We start from the raw sequence: 18,143 nt of genomic DNA on the forward strand, positions 1-18,143 counted from the left end.
CCTCACTCAGTCTCTAGTTTATTTACAGCGAATAACTGCTCATTGTTACCTACTCTGATAAAAGAACATCTAAAGACTGGTGTCTGGGGCCAGACTGGATTAAGGCTTGGACGCATGCCTTGTCTGAAGAGTTCCTTGTGTTTATGAAATTCCACCCAGACATTTTCAATGGTCCTTTTGTATTTAAAGAGGAATTAAAACACTTTGGTAAATAAATATAGCATATTTGAAGTCAGTAGTAATAATGAAACCATAAAAGCACCTTTAAACAAACTCTTGGTTGTAAACTCTCAACCCTTTAAACTCCTATAGCAAAATGCCAAAGTGGTAAACAGTCTTTTAGTGCTTCTCTGCAAAAGGCCACATCTCAAGAGTAAGTTTCTTTGACTTTCATTTCATCGCATCACAGGTATCACTTCATAGTTATAGTGATTGCCTCTGCAACTAAATACCAATTTTGCATAGTACATCTCATTCAGGAACTCCTGCCATAATTGAGTTCTTTGAATAAAATCAATCAAAAAATAATTAACATTTGCATTCCTGCAGTGGGACTGATATAGAAATTACACTAACAAACTTGTTAGGATTTACACACTCAAATGAACACTATTTCTTTCAAAAAAGTCATCTTGAGGAGTTATACTCGTTCCAAAATTGGAAGCAGCTGTTTGGTGGGTGTGGGTGTGAGACAGAGGGGCAGAGAGCTCCAAGAAACTGCCAATCTCTTGATGTTATGATTCCTTCCTATAATTTCCGCACCTGGACATGTGGATAATTACTATGGCTTCTCATGGAGGGGGATGCACAATAAATTCTCAAATCACCGACCCTATCCCTAATCCCTATTTACACTCAGTTTTGGAAGTAATTACTTCAGGGATCCTAAGACCATAGTGGGAAATTCCTCCCGTTACTGCTCCTCACCTGCCCCTGAGCCCATCCCTGCTGTGAGTTCTTACATACTGCAGATCTCTGATAGCCATTTTGTGGGAAATTCCTTATTTTGTCCTTGTCCAGCTAGCCCAATTCAACTACTGTCTCTTTACCTAGGGATCTGTCCCTCATGATTCAAGCTTTGGACAACTTTATGGGCACGTAGGATTCAGGTTATTCAATTATATCACGAATTAAAAAAGATTTCGAGTTGCTTGGCAATATAGTAATTTTAACATTTCAAGGAGACATTACAATCACTATTTCAAATAACTCATTTTCCAAAGATCACTTGACAAAGTAGGTAATTCAAAGTGAGCAACATCTGAATGTGTTCCATTCCCACAGAGGTGTGATGTGCAAAACAATTGTGCTAACTTCACAATAAACAGAAAAAGTGACAGAGCCCTGTCTTTGAGTGAGCGCCCCCCCACCACTCCCCCCTTAGCTGAATGATTCACCCAGAGTACCAAAGGGCTGAAACTACAGCACAAGGCTTAAATTCTCACTTCCTACTCTTGTCTTTGATTTTCAAACTAGGCATACTTTTAGTTGAAAGAATTCTGAAGCAGGTCATCCCCTACAATTGGGAGTGATTGTTTATAACACCATGACAGTTGATGTTTGACTCCATTGGCACTTTTTATTTTAAAATAGAAACTATTAAAGTGCAACATAGTTATCTCTGCTTCAACAAACAAAACTTGGGAATTTAACTGAATCTTGATGACTCAAGTCCCTGAATTAGGTGGACAGGGAAAGAGGTTCCAGTACCAGATGTATCAGTTAGTAGCCACTTTGCCTAAGGCCTTGGTTTCTCAACTGTAATGTGACTGCAACGATCCTTTCTAGTTTCATATTCTGTATTTTTACTCATAGTTACACAGTAATATGATATACGGAACTTCAGGAAATTCCAAAGTGAACAGATCTTAATTTTCCCTTTCAATCTTGGATTGCTTTTTGTGCCTTTCCTACCAAAGATAGGCTCTCAAGTCTGCGTGACATACTTTTGGGCTGTAATCAATATTCCTTCTCTTTTCTCCAGGAGAATTCTTTTTGTTCTCTTCTGGCATCATCCATGGGTTTCGTCTTGTTGCCGGATCACCTACTTATTGTCATTCTTTGCAATGTCTCCACGTTTGTTTTCCATTTTTATCTTTTCAGCCAAGAAAAACTGTTTTTTGATCAAATGGCTTCTGTAACCTTCATTCTTTTTGACTTTTTGTTAATGCTCTTAGAGACTGTTTTGATAGCCTAATGGTTCAGATTTCTAATAGTTTCCTACAATTATGTAAGAAATAATTTTTCAGCATTTACCATGTGCTAGGCACCATGACAGCTTAACTAGGGAAAGAATTCCTTCAGTAGGTTCTATCATTAAAGCAGAGAATGAGCAGATAGGATACCAAAAGCACAGGCAACAAAAGCAAAAATGAGTAAGTGGGACTATATCAAACTGAAAAGTTTTTGCATAGCAAAGGAAACAACAGAATGAAAAGGCAACCTGTGGAATGGGAGACTTTATTTGCAAACCATATCTGATAAGGGCTTAATTTCCAAAATACAGAAGACACTCATATGACTCAATAGTAATAATGATAATAATAATAATAATAATAATAAAAATAAAAACCCCCCACAAAACAAAACCTAATAAGTCGACTAAAAAATGGGCTAAGGACTTGAATAGCTATTTCTCTTAAGAAGATATACAAATGGCCAACAGGTATATAAAAAATGTTCAATGTCACTAATCATCAGGGAAATCCAAATCAAAACACAGTGAGATGTCATTTCACATCTGTCAGGTTGGCTATTTTCAAAAAACTAAAGACAATAAAGTGTTGGCAAGGATGTAGAGACATTGGAACCCTTGCACACTGTTCGTAGGAATGCAAAATGGTGCAGCCACTATGGAAAATAAAAAATAAAAAAGAATTCCTCAAGGAATTAAAAATGTAACTACCATTTGATCCAGCAATCCCATTTCTGGGTAGTTACCCAAAAGAACTGAAATCAGGATTTTGAAGAGATATTAGCACTCCCATGTTCATTGAGGCATTATTCACAAGAGCCACAATGTGTAAACAACATCAAAGTCCAACAGGTGAATTGGTAAAGAAAACATGGTATTAAAACTCTGGAATACAATTCAGCCTTAAAAAAGGAAAATTTTTGCAATATGCAACATGGATGAATGAACCTTAAGGATATTATGTCAGTGAAATAAGCCAGTCACATAAAGACAATACTTCACCAATATGAAGGAACGGCACTATTTCCTGGATGTGCATTTCTCTGGTTGCAGGACTAGAAATGATTATGTTTCTCCATCATTGAGTTTGCTACCTTCTAAGAAGCTGCCTGGATCTTATAGCTGATCCCGCTCCCCTTATTGAATAACCTGCTAAACACCTTTGTGCTAAATTGATTTGTGACTCACGTTTAGCAAATTTGTAGGTCTTCATTAAATCCATTCATGTACTCACACCACTTCTGGTTCTTACTTTGTTATAATACCAAACCTTTTTTTCATTGCTTTCTTTTTAAAAACTTTGCTACTGATGTTTTAATCTTATTTATAATTTTGGTTAGCTACCTTAAATCATTTTTTAAAAACTATGAAAGAAATAGACTTCAAATCCCACTCAACAAAAAAGGGGCCGGGAGCAAATATGGTGGCTGCATACACAGAAATAGAGCAAGACTTCCAAGGTTCAAATTCTACCTCCTGTACTCATGAGCCATGTGAACCTTGGGCAAGTTACTAGATAATACTGTACCTAGTTTGTCATTAAATGTAGACAAGAATTCCTACCTCACAGAGCTGTTTTTGGCTTTAAATAATATACTTAAAATTGTGCATTTAGAACAGTGCCTGTTCTAAATACTCAAATGTTAGCTGTGAGGAATTTATTTTATGCTGTGGCTTAACTATCACATACATAGCTGAGTTTACAATCTAATGTCAACCTAAACAGACAAGCATTCCCATCATATTGTCTAACAGAATGTTTAAATGGATGTGATGCTTTACAATTACTAGGAAGAATCTGATCTTATTTACTCCATTTTCTGCTGACAATATTATCAAATACAGGCATATTTCTTTAAGGGAGGCTGGATACTGAAATCTGGACTTACAGGTTCAAGAACTCTGTGTTTTCTGTAAACATCTGAATATTCAAAAGATTTTTTATTATACATTTTATTTATTTATTCATGAGAAACACAGGGGTGGGGGAGAGAGAGGCAGAGACACAAACAGAGGGAGAAGCAGGCTCCATGCAGGGAGCCCAATGTGGGACTTGATCCCGGGACTCCAGGATCACACCCTGGGCCGAAGGCAGGTGCCAAACTGCTGAGCCACCCAGGGATCCCCAAGAATATTAAAAAGATTTTTTTCAAAAGATTTTTAAAAACAAAACACAACTTGTGCTTTGCCACTGCCAGAAAGAATTTGAAGCAGCAAAATATTAAGATTCAAATACTTTTTTTTTTAAAGGAAGAGCTACACAAAAAGATGTACATGAAGAGGAAGAAAAACTGTATCAGAAATTATTGGCTAAAGGAAGTTACTATAGTTGAAAACAGAACCACATTTCCTCAAAGGGCAGCCAAAGCAAAGAGAGAAATATGAGAGGTGTCCCAACTCTATTTAATGAAAGGAAATTTGCCATTAATTAGGAGAAACACTTTTTGTTTCTAAGCTAACATAGCATGTATGGAGAACTTTGTTCATGGTGGTTAAGAACTTTGAAAGCAGATTTTAAAAAAGGCAGCGACAGTTCACCTTTGGCAAATACCTTGTCTAATAGGGGAGTCTCAAACTGATGTCCAAGGTTTTCCTGATTCTACAAGCAGTACGCCCCTCCTCCCCGCTTTTCTTCTCATAATCTCCATTCTAAACAGCAATTCTATTTTTCCAGTTGTCCAGGCTAATTGGGCAAAGTCATTCCTAATTCCTCTCCTTTCATACCCTATATCTGATCTGCCAGCAAATATTGTCAGCTTTGCCTTCAAATATACCTAGATTCTGGTCACTTTTCAAACCTGCTCCACTGCCACCACTTTGATCTATGCCACCATCATTTCTTTCCAGAGTTACTGCTATGGTCTAACTGGTCTCCTTATTATCACTTCAGTCTGTTTGCATCAACTAAAACCTAAGTTGGATCATGTCACTTTCCTACTCAAAATCCTCCCTATAGCCCCCATCTCACTCAGGATAAAAGCCAAGCCTCAGGAGGCAGTCCATGGTCTAGTTTCATCCCTTTACCTCTTTGGCCATACCTATTACTCCTCCCTCTTATACTACATAGCTACGCTTCCATTCTATTACGGAAATATTCCAAGCACACTTTTACTTTAAGATTCTTGCAATTGCTATTCCCTTTGCCTAAATGTTCTCCTCCTAAGTGCAGCTTTCCCTTGCCCTCCCCCCTTTAATATCACGAACATTCCACACACATCACCCATGGCATTTTGTATCTCCTTTATTTGTCCCTTCAGCACTGTTCACTACCCATCAAGCTGTATCTTTTATTTTCTTACTCATTTCTATCTTCCCCACTAAAACATAAGCCTCAAGAAGGCAGGGATTCTTTTTCCTGTTAAATAACCCAAAGTGGTTTGGTGCAGAGCAGGTATTGAAATATCTGTTGAAAGAATGCATAGATAAAATTTGAGAGCATGGTCTTAAAGTATACATATTTATGAAAGTGGAAGTGGGAGACAGAATAATATAGTTCAGTAAGCAGTATTTTGGTGATCTCATTTGCTACACGCTACAGGGTTAATGCTTGGATCATAAACACAAAAGAATGGATCATAGATCTTTTAGCCAGTGTCCCTAAAGTGGTCATTTGCTACACGCTACAGGGTTAATGCTTGGATCATAAACACAAAAGAATGGATCATAGATCTTTTAGCCAGTGTCCCTAAAGTGGGATGGCACAAGATGATCCATTAGGATGAGGGGCCAAAGTGTTTAAATTTATAAGGTAAATATAATTCTAAGAAACAATGGATGGATTTTCACTAGTGCCCTCACTCACTCAGTCTACGTGTCAGAAGATCATGCATCACACATGGTTCTTGAGGTATCCTGAGGGAAGAGTAGAGTATTCATGTTAGATGTAATTATATATTTATTTACATTATTACACATTCCTATCCTATTTTATATGTACCAGAATATTTTTTAAATGATGGAAGTAAGCAATTACAGCTTCAAGATGATAGCCTGGAAAAGGATTTCTCCTTCTGGATATTTACCCTGTCTCACTTCATGACCCTAACATGTTAGATGAAGGAAAATTCCCTAATATAAATTAAGGAACATTTAGATAAGTAAGATCACTTTGATAAAAGAGTTAAGCCATAAATATTATCTTTCTTTTGAGTATATTTGGGAGACCTAAATAGAACTTTTTCTCCTTGACCAGAATACTGATATCCCCTTAATACCACTGAGTAACTAAGCGTTCTATTAGGTATTAGCAAAATGACAGAACCAATATTCAAAATGCTTGGATAAAAAAACACCTCATCACTTAAATTACCTGAGTTTTCAAAACTTAAATTTTGACAGAAAATGAACCAGACTTTTCACAGTTGGGAGGAGGGAATTCAGGCACTTTGGGAAGAACATGATCTTTTATGGTCACCGAAGCACTGTTTAGAGAGTCTAGTATTCAACTTGCAAAAAGCCAAATCTCTAGTAGGACTTAACTAAAGCTTTAATTATTCAACCACTGAACAAAGTTCCTTATTAATAAGTAAGAGATGCTTTCCCAAGAGAACCAGAGATTTAAAGTGTTACATTAAATACAAATTCTTCATCTATTTCAAGTGAGTATTTGTGAAGTGGGGGGGTAAATTTGTCCCCAAGTTTTCATTTCTGGTTTCCCATTCTCAGTTATGCAAAAACGAACTCACAGAGACAAATTCAAGTAACTATTTTGAAAAGTATTTACTTAGTTTGAATAAATTAATTGCAAATAAAAATTAGCTACAATATATAGCCTGAATAGAAATGACTAGAACAAGTACAACACAGGACTTGATTTCCTTGCATTAGTCACAAAGCATGTGACTATCTAGAAAACTTCAAAATCAATTATATTTCTTTGAAAAGGGGGTAACAGCAGTTACTGATACATCACAACTAGTAAACTTATAATACAGGTTTCCTGACATGCATTTCCTGAGTGAACCCAAATGATCATTTTAAAAACAAGGAAATTTTGACAAGTTGAATTAAAGTAAAATAGTTCATGGCTTCTAAACAACAGATTTTTTTTTTTTAAACCAAAAGAAAATTCAGAACAGCATAGTAATAGTTACGATAAATTAAAGCTATACTACCACATATGAAAATTTGCTAGAGGCAATTATAACACAACTTTTGAACTAAAGGAAAACAAATCAAAAGATTAAAAAAAAAAAGACACAGGCAGAGGGAGAAGCAGGCTCCATGCAGGGAGCCTGATGTGGGACTGGATCCTGTGTCTCCAGGATCACACCCTGGGCTGAAGGCGCCACTATACCGCTGAACCACCTGGGCTGCTCTGTCTCAGGGTTTTAAAGTAAACATTTAAAAATGAAAGAAAAAAGGAAATCTGGAATAGAGGAGAGTGTCACAGGGTTTTAAAGTAAACATTTAAAACTGAGTTCATTCATATATTTGTTATAAAGTAATATAAAACTGAAGTAGATATTTAGAAAAAAACACTGACCCTCTACAAAGATGATGACACTTCAAAGACATTCTTTGCATAGCTGAGTCTTAAGAATTCCTCATTACCACACACTTTTGGAGAAAATCCTTTTAGCATTTTTGTCCTATCATCAAGCATGTCTTTCTTATTTGGATGGTTTTAGAAGAAAACTGGTTAGTTAACAAACTTAAGACTGGATGTCCCTTTTTCTGCTTTTTAAGATAACATCTAAAGAAAATGGTCTCAGAAACTTTTGAAACTAAAAATATTTCTAAAAATAAAAGGTTCTTTTAGATCCAAAAACTGCAGGCCCAGGAATGGATTGAGGACTGATATTTAGAATCAAGATATTCAGAAGTGGCACTTAATTGGGAGGAGAGATTGTTCCAGAAGAGCTGATACTTGAGCTGAGTCTTAGAGATTTAAGATATCAAAGCAATATTGGTTAAGATAGGTAAGAAGGAAGAAACCTTAAGTATCCATGAAGAGAAAAAGCCTATGTGATCATGATCAAGGTGCCAAAATATAACTGTGTTAAGATAAATTTTAACAATTCTTCCTCTAACTGCTACAATTAGCTTTAAAAATATAGAGCTCATGTCATTCCCTCCCACTCTCATTAAAAACCCTAATGGTTCCTTCCTCACAGACTATCCAAACTTCTCAGTTTCTTATTTCTATAATAATTAGAAATTGACTTCACAATTTGCTTCCTACCGATCCAGCTTAGTTTCCTATCATTGCCATTCATATGAAAAGTATATTCTAGCCCCAAGCAGCCCGTAAATCTTCTACTACACCACTGTGTACTTTGTGATCTCTTTTGTCAGAATGCCTCTCTACTGGCTAGACTGACAAAATCATACTCACTTGGATGACCAAAAAAAAAAAAAAAAAAAAAAAGTCTGGATAAAAAGTCACTACTGTGACATCTTCCCTCATCCTCTTCAACCCAATCAGAAACTTGTACTTCACATTTAGATTGCCAGTGTAACACCTATGAATATAACCAAATTATAATGTCTCCTTTATTTACTTCATAGTGTCAACCAAATGCAGAGAGTTGGAGTTTAAATAGCTAATGAATTGAACAATAAATGTTCTTGTTCAGTTTGGAAGGCAGGCAGGCAATCCCAGAATGATTATAAAATCAGTTCCTCAAAGACTGGCTAATTTATCAGGGTAGTTTCCGATATATCTCCAATTTTTTGATGTAGAAATGTTTGGATTTTCCATCAGTGTAATGCTTTGTAGAAGGAGTATCATGACTACAATTTAGGAAAAACTCTCCTTTATGAAAAGGAAAAAACTGAAAATGCTGCAACTTATCTAAGGAACCTTCATAAGATAGTAAGGACACTGTTCTATAATTCAGAATGCCTGTTTTTTTTTTTTTTTTAAGATTTTATTTATTTATTTATTTATTCATGAGAGACAGAGAGAGAGAGAGAGAGAGGCAGAGACAAGGCAGAGGGAGAAGCAGGCTCCATGCAGGGAACCCGATGCAGTACTTGATCCTGGGACTCCAGGATAATGCCCTGGGCTGAAGGCAGACGCTAAATCGCTGAGCCACCCAGGGATCCCCAAGAATGCCTGTTTTTGTTTTTGTTTTTTTTTTTTTTGAAAAGTTAAAAATGCCTTAATTTTTTATTCCTGGTACCACTAGCACAATTTACAGGGCAATATACCTGATGTAATGAAAAGAAAAAGAAAAAGACAAAGCTACAACAGCTAAAAGACCTCAGGAATGTACATCTACTTGACACTACATTGCATTAATCAATAGCTGCACTTTTTGCAAACTGTGGCTATGACAGTCCTGAACAAGAAGGGTTTCCTGTTTAAGCTGCAGTAACTTTTCTGACTATGGATCATTGTTCCTCCTGTGGCAGATTTTTACAGTTCCTCTAATGCATTTGGGACGACTGTCTCAAAGTAACCTGCAGCTTTCCTGACAACTCCTCGCTCTCTCTCCTGCTAAGAACTGTAGCCCTTTTCTTCTGAAATTTTTTTAGAACCTTCTGCTACCATATCCACCACTTCTACCACCAGATCCATAACCACCACCATAGGGACTGCCCGAGCTTCTTCCACCAAAACTGCCCCCTTTCATGGGTCCATAATTTGATTGCTGTTGTCTGCTATAATTTCCAAAATCATTATAGTTCCCACCACCACCATAGTTACCTCCAAAATTTTCTCCTTCATTGTAACCATCGTATCCTCCACCATCACCACCACCACCACCATATCCGCCTCCTTGGTTTCCATATCCTGGTCCACTACCACCATAGCCTCCTCTACTACTATAACCAGAACCACCACCGTAGTTGCCACCATCACCTCACCTCCTCCATAACTACCTCTGCTGCCACCACCTCCACCACCATAGCCTCCTCTTCCACCAAAGTTTCTACCACAGCCAAAATTACCACCACCTCCAAAGTTTCCTCTACGACCCATCAAGTTGCCAGATCCACCTCCACTACCTCTTTGCGATTCAGCAGGTTGCATCTCTTGTTTAGAAAGGGCCTTTTTCACTTCACAATTATGCCCATTAACAGTGTGGTATTTCTGAACAACAGTTTTATCAACTGTATCATGATCATCAAAAGTTACAAAAGCAAATCCTCTTTTTTCCACTCTGTCGGTCTTCCATAACTTCTATGGTTTCAATTTTGCCATACTTTTCAAAGTAGTCTCTCTCAAATTATATTATTCTGTATCTTCTTTAATACCACCACCAAAAATTTCCTTCACTGTTAGATGGGGACCAGGCTTTACAGAATCCTCTCCAGAAACAGCTCTCTTTGGTTCCACTACACGCCCATCAACCTTGTGTGGTCGGGTACACATTGCTGCATCCACCTCTTCAACACAAGAGTAAGTCACAAAACCAAAACCCCTGGAACGTCTTGTTTGGGGGTCTCTCATTACCACACAATCTGTAAGTGTGCCCCATTTTTCAAAATGTTCTCTTAAACTATCATCCATAGTTTCAAAGCTCAAACCACCAAAAAACAGTTTTCTCAACTGCTCGGGTTCCTTTGGATCATGGCCCTCCTCCCCCCGGCGGCAGCCGGAGTCGGGTTGGGGGTGACCGGGCGGCGGTGTTACCTCCATTTTGAGACCGGACTCGCCTCTTCCAACTCGAGTTCAATATCAAGAATGCCTGTTTTAATTTCAATTCTGTCCTACTAATTTCATAACCTTTAATTCACAAGATTTCAGTAACTTTACTGACAAAAAATAAGGGGTAAATAAATGAATTCAAGATATTTTCTGAAACTAAAGTTCTAGTCTGGAATCAAACATCTAAGTAGCATCTTGATTTTTTAAAAAACTAATTAAGCATATTTATTTTAACCAGTTGTCAGTGAACTAAAATGTAGAAAATCATCCTAAAGCTTTTGTTAGGTTCTCATTAAGATCCCAACCTTCATCTTCATTAAAGGTGTTATTTATTTTAAAATTCTTTTGGCAAAAGCAAGAAAGACATAAATATATATCCATATTCTGATATTAACTACTATAGAGACACTACACTAAAAAGTTCAGTATTCTCCTGGAAGGGCTAGAGGAGAACAAGTGACTTCAATAAAATATTTTGCTATTGATTATAATTAAAGACATCTCCAGGACTTTTCCTGTTCAATCTTGCAAAATAAAGAAAAATTGAAAAAAGTCACTGGGACAGTAATTGTAAAGAGTAACATTATCAGGTTCTTTATGCTCTATTTGTTTTCAAACAGTCCAGGACTTTACAAAACCAAATAAGGGAGAAGACATCATGGATTTTGTTTACATCTTTGGGTTTGATTGTTCTATCAAGTATATAAAAACATCAGTACTTGATTGGTACAAAAATGAGAGGGAAAAAAAAGTTTTATGCATTAGTAACTTGGAGCAAATATGAGTTGAAAAACAGGTTTGATCACAAACATAATATAGACAATTAGAAACTGCCTATACATTTTGCTACCTAGAGAAGAAGGTGGAAAATAGTGGCAAAAACCAGTTGTAAATATGTACAGGATATTTCTTGCTTCCTTTTTTGGGATAATAGCTAACTAAACTATTATTATAACTACTATTATTAATAGTTGGCCCAGCTTTGAGCACTTTACATGTACTAACACATCTAAGCCTCCTAAATGTCATATGAGGGAAGAAGCTCTATTACCTGAACTTCACAGGAGGAAACTGAGGCATAGAGTGGCTAAGTAATGTTTACCAGGGCCCATTTTTTAATCATGCTATGCTGACTTCTATATATGAGATTTAGAAATATATATTTTAGTGAAATACATGATTAAAATATGATAATCATGAATCTGACCACAGCAAAAGTCACTGACAATAGGTTTTCGACTTTTTTGTTTTTTTTTTTAAGAAAAAAAATCCAGATGTTATAATACCTGAAACATATCAGTGTTGCTGTCATGAGTATATTCAACCACCACTGTCTGTGCCCGAGATAAGGTATATGATATGCTGTGCTGGTCCTTGTTGCTTATTGCCTAAGGAAGAGAAGATTAATAGCAACATTAGCTGGTAGGCCAATCAAATCAAATTCAAAAGAGAAAAGTAATCTATCGTGTTTGACATATTTTCTCCTGAAATTTAAGGTAGAAATCAATAATTCTTTGTAACCTCAACTGTGAGTAGTTACTTGAGTGGGATGTACAAGAATACTTTGAAAATGTTGTAGAGTAAGAACATAAAATTTCACTGTATAAAAACACTGTAAAATCTGGGTCTCCCTTATAAATATTTTAAATCATAAAGTAATCAAAATCAAACCCCATGTAGAAACTGAAAATAGTACTTAACCATGCTCTGAAAAGGAGAAAATATAGAATTCTGCAAGATAAGAATCTTGGTTTTAAAGTAACTCAAAGAGTTATAAATAAGTTACCAAAAAGCAGAGTTAACTGGTTTTCTTAACATTCTTTGACTCTATAAGGTGACAAATATTTGCAATATGCTAGGCTAGATACGGAAAAATTCATAGAATGATTAAACATTACCAAAGGAAATGGACAGAATGCTTACGACTATACTTCTGACTTATTCCAAACTAAAAACATTGCTAAAAAGAACTTTTTGGTTTTGTTTTCAGGCGTTTTCTATGTATATGAGTTGAAGATAATATCAGAAAGGGGGAAAACCTGCACAAAGGAAGTGGAAACAGGTTGTATAAAGGGAAAACAGATATAAAGACACAAAAGAATGATTATACACAGCAAAGAAGCTAAAATTCAAAAAATGTTTCTTAATTAGAACATTGGCATTATGAAACCTTACTTAGTTTCAATTTGTAGTTAATCTATAATAGATAAAGCCTTACAATAACAGCTTTGAAATTAATTAAGGCTGTGAAAATTTCAAATATTTAAAGAGAAAAAACAAAACACCTGGGTACCAACTACCCAACTTTATCAAAGCATAATAATGCCATTTTTGCTTCTGGTTTCTTAAAAGAAATTAAATTCAACAGACAATACCAAGGCTGCTTACATGTTTCTTTCACTTCCCTCTCTTCATAGGGGTATCCAACCTCATTAATGCAGGGCAGATCATTTACATGCACCTTAACGTTTTTAAAATAAACATTATATAATTGTTTTGTGGATTTTAAAACCTATAATTACTTTAACTCAGCAAAAAGCAATGAGTTTTCAAACAAATAACTGCCTGAATATTGGAAGTGAATTCTTAATGGCTAAAGAGATTTTAAAAACACAGGTTTCTGTGTACTTTGAGATTGTAATCTCTGGCTTTTTTTTTTTTTTTTAAGCTATTAAACCTACTCGGAGATTAAGAATAAGATGTCTAATTAAGTTTTGACTGGACTGAAAGGCAGGGTTTAATCTTATCCCAGATGACTGCCAGAATAGGATATTTTAGAAGTAGGGGTTGTAAATATTTTCTTTCTGTTAGTGGTTCTCAAACAGAGGTAGTATTAACTGTGTAAGGGGCACTTGGAAATAGGTAGGTGCATTTTCTGACTATGATTTGAAGGCTTGAATGGCATTAGTGGTTGGGGACAAGAATATTAAATGTCCTGCCATATATGAGACAATATCCTGCAAAAAGAACTGGCATACCCAAAATGCAAGAGAACTGCTACAGAGGCAATTCTGGCATAAAGCTCCTCAGGTTGGATCAGTTAGCTTTCACTCCCTTTCACTACCTGGTTAGCACAACCCTTCTTTGCAAAGGAGCAAAAAGAAACAAAAGAAACTGTCCCTTTTCTACATTCATTGGGTCTCAAATAGTAATAGAGGAGGCCTCATCAAGACATGAGGACTGTTCTAGTCACCATACTGTATACAAAACAAATTCAATTAACTTCAGGGACTGAAGCTAAAACTAGTCACCATATGCCAATTTCTCTGTCTCTTGTTTAACTTACAAAGATATACCTCAGATGGTATATTAATGCACATCCTGGGGCTGCTTAGCTAAAGATACAATTACTTCCAGAAGCTGAGCCACTCTTTGTAATTTTTATTCACTCAACACAGTATCAAATACAGTCTGTGTTATACAATTGGAAGCAGAGGAATTCAGAGAAATATAAAGATTTGAAATTCCCCCTAATTGTCTATCACTCCAGGGAAAGCCTGAGGGTCCTGAAATGATGGCTCAGGTTCTGGAGATTCTGGTAGGGAAAGAAAAAGGAGCTAAGAGCATTAGGTATACTGGGAGACTGAGAAATTATACTGTAGATCTAGTTGGGTATTTGCTTCTGTAGTTTTGATTCAATTTAATAGTTACTGATGTCCGTTTTGTTCAAGGCACTAAGCTAAAAGCTGTAAGGGTTTTATAGGGTTTGCTTATAAGACAAGCAAACAAAAAAATAAGAGCATACACAGAATCTTTGATAAAGGTCTCTTGTAAGAACCACACAATTAAATCCTTAGTTTAAAAAAATCACCTCATCCAAACAATGCTTCTCGTACCTGAGTACACTTATTATATATACTACATTCCTTGCTCAGCCCAGACAAGGCTCCTCTAGTAACAGTGGAAACTCCTTACTTCTCAGGGTAGACAGCCATACAATTCTAAATATTAGGTAAAGTCCTGGTTCCAACCCAACTTTTTTTTTTAATATGAAAAGGGAATGTTTCCTTCTAATTTCCACCCACTGATACTGGCTTGTCATTAAAAATATATATAAAAATAAAAATATGATGCCCTTCCATATATGGCAGCCCTTCAAATATTGTCTCCAAAATGTCTGCTCCCATCAAAACAAAAGGAAACTTCTGGTACAGAATGTGAAGGGAATGCTAGAGAACATGTACGAGTCTTTCAATTTTTCCAAGTTAAATTATTTAGTTTAATTTGTGTTTGTTTTTTACCTTTGCAGCCTGAGGAGTACAAGCAATATGTACAGTGCTGGGCTTCACCCCATTTGCCTTAGGTCTTTTAAACAAAGCAAACCTACTTTTCCTTCTTCCTCTATCGCCGTTTGGGAGAGATCCATTATACCTGATGGGGGAAAAAAGTTTGGGTGATCTCTTGTAAGTACCACACAATTCTAAAAATTATGTTTTGCCTTATAATAAAGATCAATCCCCAATTAATCATTTGTTAGCACACTATATACGTATCTCAAAGTATCTCCCTTCAGTAATTGCTGATCCCCAGACCAGCTGTCTGAGTATGAAACAAAATGAAATTCTGCTTATATTCCAAGTCACAAAGAAATATTTTTTGGATTATAAATAGCCTTAAATTATCTGTACTCTTCTTCCTTCTTTTATTTAATATAATCAAGAGCTGATTAATGGCATATCTGATTCCTTGTGACTCATTCATGTGCTAATACAACCTTTAAAAGTATAGTATGAATTGTCTAAAACAATCTCCTTTAATTGTAACCTAATTACTTTAAATAGCTCAACTTTTGAAATAAGGAATTTTTAGACTTGTTTGATAAGTCTGATAAGTCTCAGTACTTGCATGTACACATACAGATTCACATTAATTTGGCAAGATCTATCCAACTGAGATGCCTGCTAAGCAGTGATTGAACATATTTTTGTTGTTTGGATCTTATAACCATTTCTCCATGATAACATATACATGTCCTGAAAATATGCAAGCAAGTGAGGACTGAATAGGAAAGAAGTTCAAAACAAAATATTTGGGTGTTTACTATGTATTAGGCATTACTGTATTCTCTACCATGTAGCATCTCATTTAATCCATTCTCATGAAAACTCTTGGGATGGGTGTCACTCAACTTTACAGGTTAGGAATTTAAGTTATTTCTCAGAGGAATAAAATTTCTTAGAGGCTTAGAGAAATTAAGTCATTTTCTGAAGGGTCACATAAGTGACAATAGAAAAAGCAGAAATGAATCCAGGTGTTTGTCATGCTTTTTAAAATTCTTTACTGCTTCATTTTGACATGGGCAGTAGCTTAATAATAATCTCTCCTCATTCACTGTCCCCTGCCCCCTGAAGAAATCTTTGGTTTCCTGGTCTCTCATCTGAGGGTAAAGGAGGCAGGGACCACAGACAGTTCTGAGGTTGCAGGAGAATGTGATTGTAAAATGGCCTACAAAGTAGCTGACAAGGAAGAGAAGGGACTTTACTCACACTGCTATATATACAGAAATTATACTGACTATAAAAAATAAAACACACTGCTTTCTGTTGGAGAAAGCTCTTGCTAATCTTGCTAGCCTTGGTAAGAGTTCAGAATACTGCCCCTTAGTTAATACATTACTAAATTCTAGGCTGTGTGTTGCCACCAGCCCCACTGTGGGTTCCTGACTGCTCTATCTGCCTAGTTACATGACTTGTTTCTCCTGTGGGGTTGTATTCTATTCGCAAACATTGTGTTTCTATAGCTTAAAACTCTATTCTAAAGTAGTGACAAGACCAAACTGACCACCTTATCCAGCTTTATTTCTCCTAGAGGGCTGGAAAGAATTATTATTTGTATTTTAAGACACCAAGTGCCAGCTACAGAGACAACCACTATTGCTAAGGACTAACTAAGACACTGCTGGGAGAAGAAAGGCAGTTTAAACTATATACTAAATTTTAAATTCTAGGCTTCAAATGACTCAGATTTCCTGGTAGAAGAACTTAACTTTGAATAATTTTTGGTAGTTAAAAGCTGTTAGTCATTAATACATTAAGATATACGTAATTTCAAAGTGTAACACTGTAGTTACTATATAAGTTTCTAATCTTTTAAGCTGTTTTTGAGAAAAAAGATTTTTAGGTCTCAAAGGGCCTTAAATGATCTTGTCTGTCATTTTACAGAAGAGGAAACCGAGACCCAGAATGTTTAAGTGACTTGACCAAGGTCATATAACTAGCAATGTTGGAATAGCACTGGAATCTAGCATTCCTGACTTCCAGTCAAGCTCATTAACACCATATTATCTTCTTACTCGCTCCTCTGAAAAATGGACACTTTCTCAGTTTAAACAACAACATGTGCCGATCTGAATTCTAAAACATGTTGTAATGCATAGAGCTGTTTTCTAGACAGAAGAAAAGAAACAGCAGGGGTAAAGTAAAATTTGCAATTTCTAGTTTCTGAGATCTCTAGCTAATAGACTAGTATTATGTTTCTGTTTTGACAGCTACTGTTAAGTTTAGACTGAATAAACTGAAATATGGAATCATCTGTTCCTCATACTTTAAATTGTGTATCTGTAATTTGTATGGATAAGAGTGCTTCAGAAGCAAACAAGTAGTGAGATCCTGGGCTTCAGGGTCATCATATTGTTAGCCTTTACAACTCTATCAGAAGAATAGGACCATAAGCACAAAGCAACAACTACCTCAGAAGGACAGAGACAAATAAATACTGACCTACATGAATGACCTAAATGGGGAAGAGATTTTGGTAAAGTCAGCTGAGGCAAACTTTTCTATAAGATGGGATAGGGAAGAAAATAGAACAATTATATGACTTTAGACATTTAGACTTAACGTTTTTCATCTTTAATAAGCGTTGTCCTTTCTGTGGGTAAAGGTGAGGAGGCAAAGTTTATGCATATGAGAGCACTTATAAGAGATGGCATAAAAATGAAGATTAAAAGAGTTTCTTGATTTAATATTATCAACATTACTTAGAAGTAATACTATCCTGTAGCTTTAATCATTTTTGGAAATAGGTAGGATACACAATCTAAAAAGTAGTTTTAATGTAGATGTCAAAGTTACTATACATCATTCAATTTGTGTGTCATCAGATGGGGAAAACTTACCCTAAGACAATGAGTTCACCATACTTTACTGGTGCTTTGGATGGATGATTTTCTTGATCAGGAGAAAACATGAGCTTGGCTGTCTTTCTCAATTCTTTGTTCACTGGTCAGGAGCCTAGGACACCTTTTGCATTATCTCCTAAAGGAAAAAAAGTTTTCATTAATAATGTAAACAATGAATTTCAGTTTAAATAAAGATGTTATTTTCTAGCAGTCTTGTAAACACAGTATTA

General features: G+C 35.9%; 1 pseudogene; it reads right to left on the reverse strand.

The window, feature by feature from the left end:
* Positions 1 to 9,280: 9,280 nt before the first annotated feature.
* The window catches only part of LOC121491225, a 52,107-nt pseudogene continuing 43,244 nt past the window's right edge, over positions 9,281 to 18,143 (reverse strand).

Source organism: Vulpes lagopus, chromosome 5 (assembly GCF_018345385.1).
Source record: "Vulpes lagopus strain Blue_001 chromosome 5, ASM1834538v1, whole genome shotgun sequence".
Classification (NCBI taxonomy): Eukaryota; Metazoa; Chordata; class Mammalia; order Carnivora; family Canidae; genus Vulpes; species Vulpes lagopus.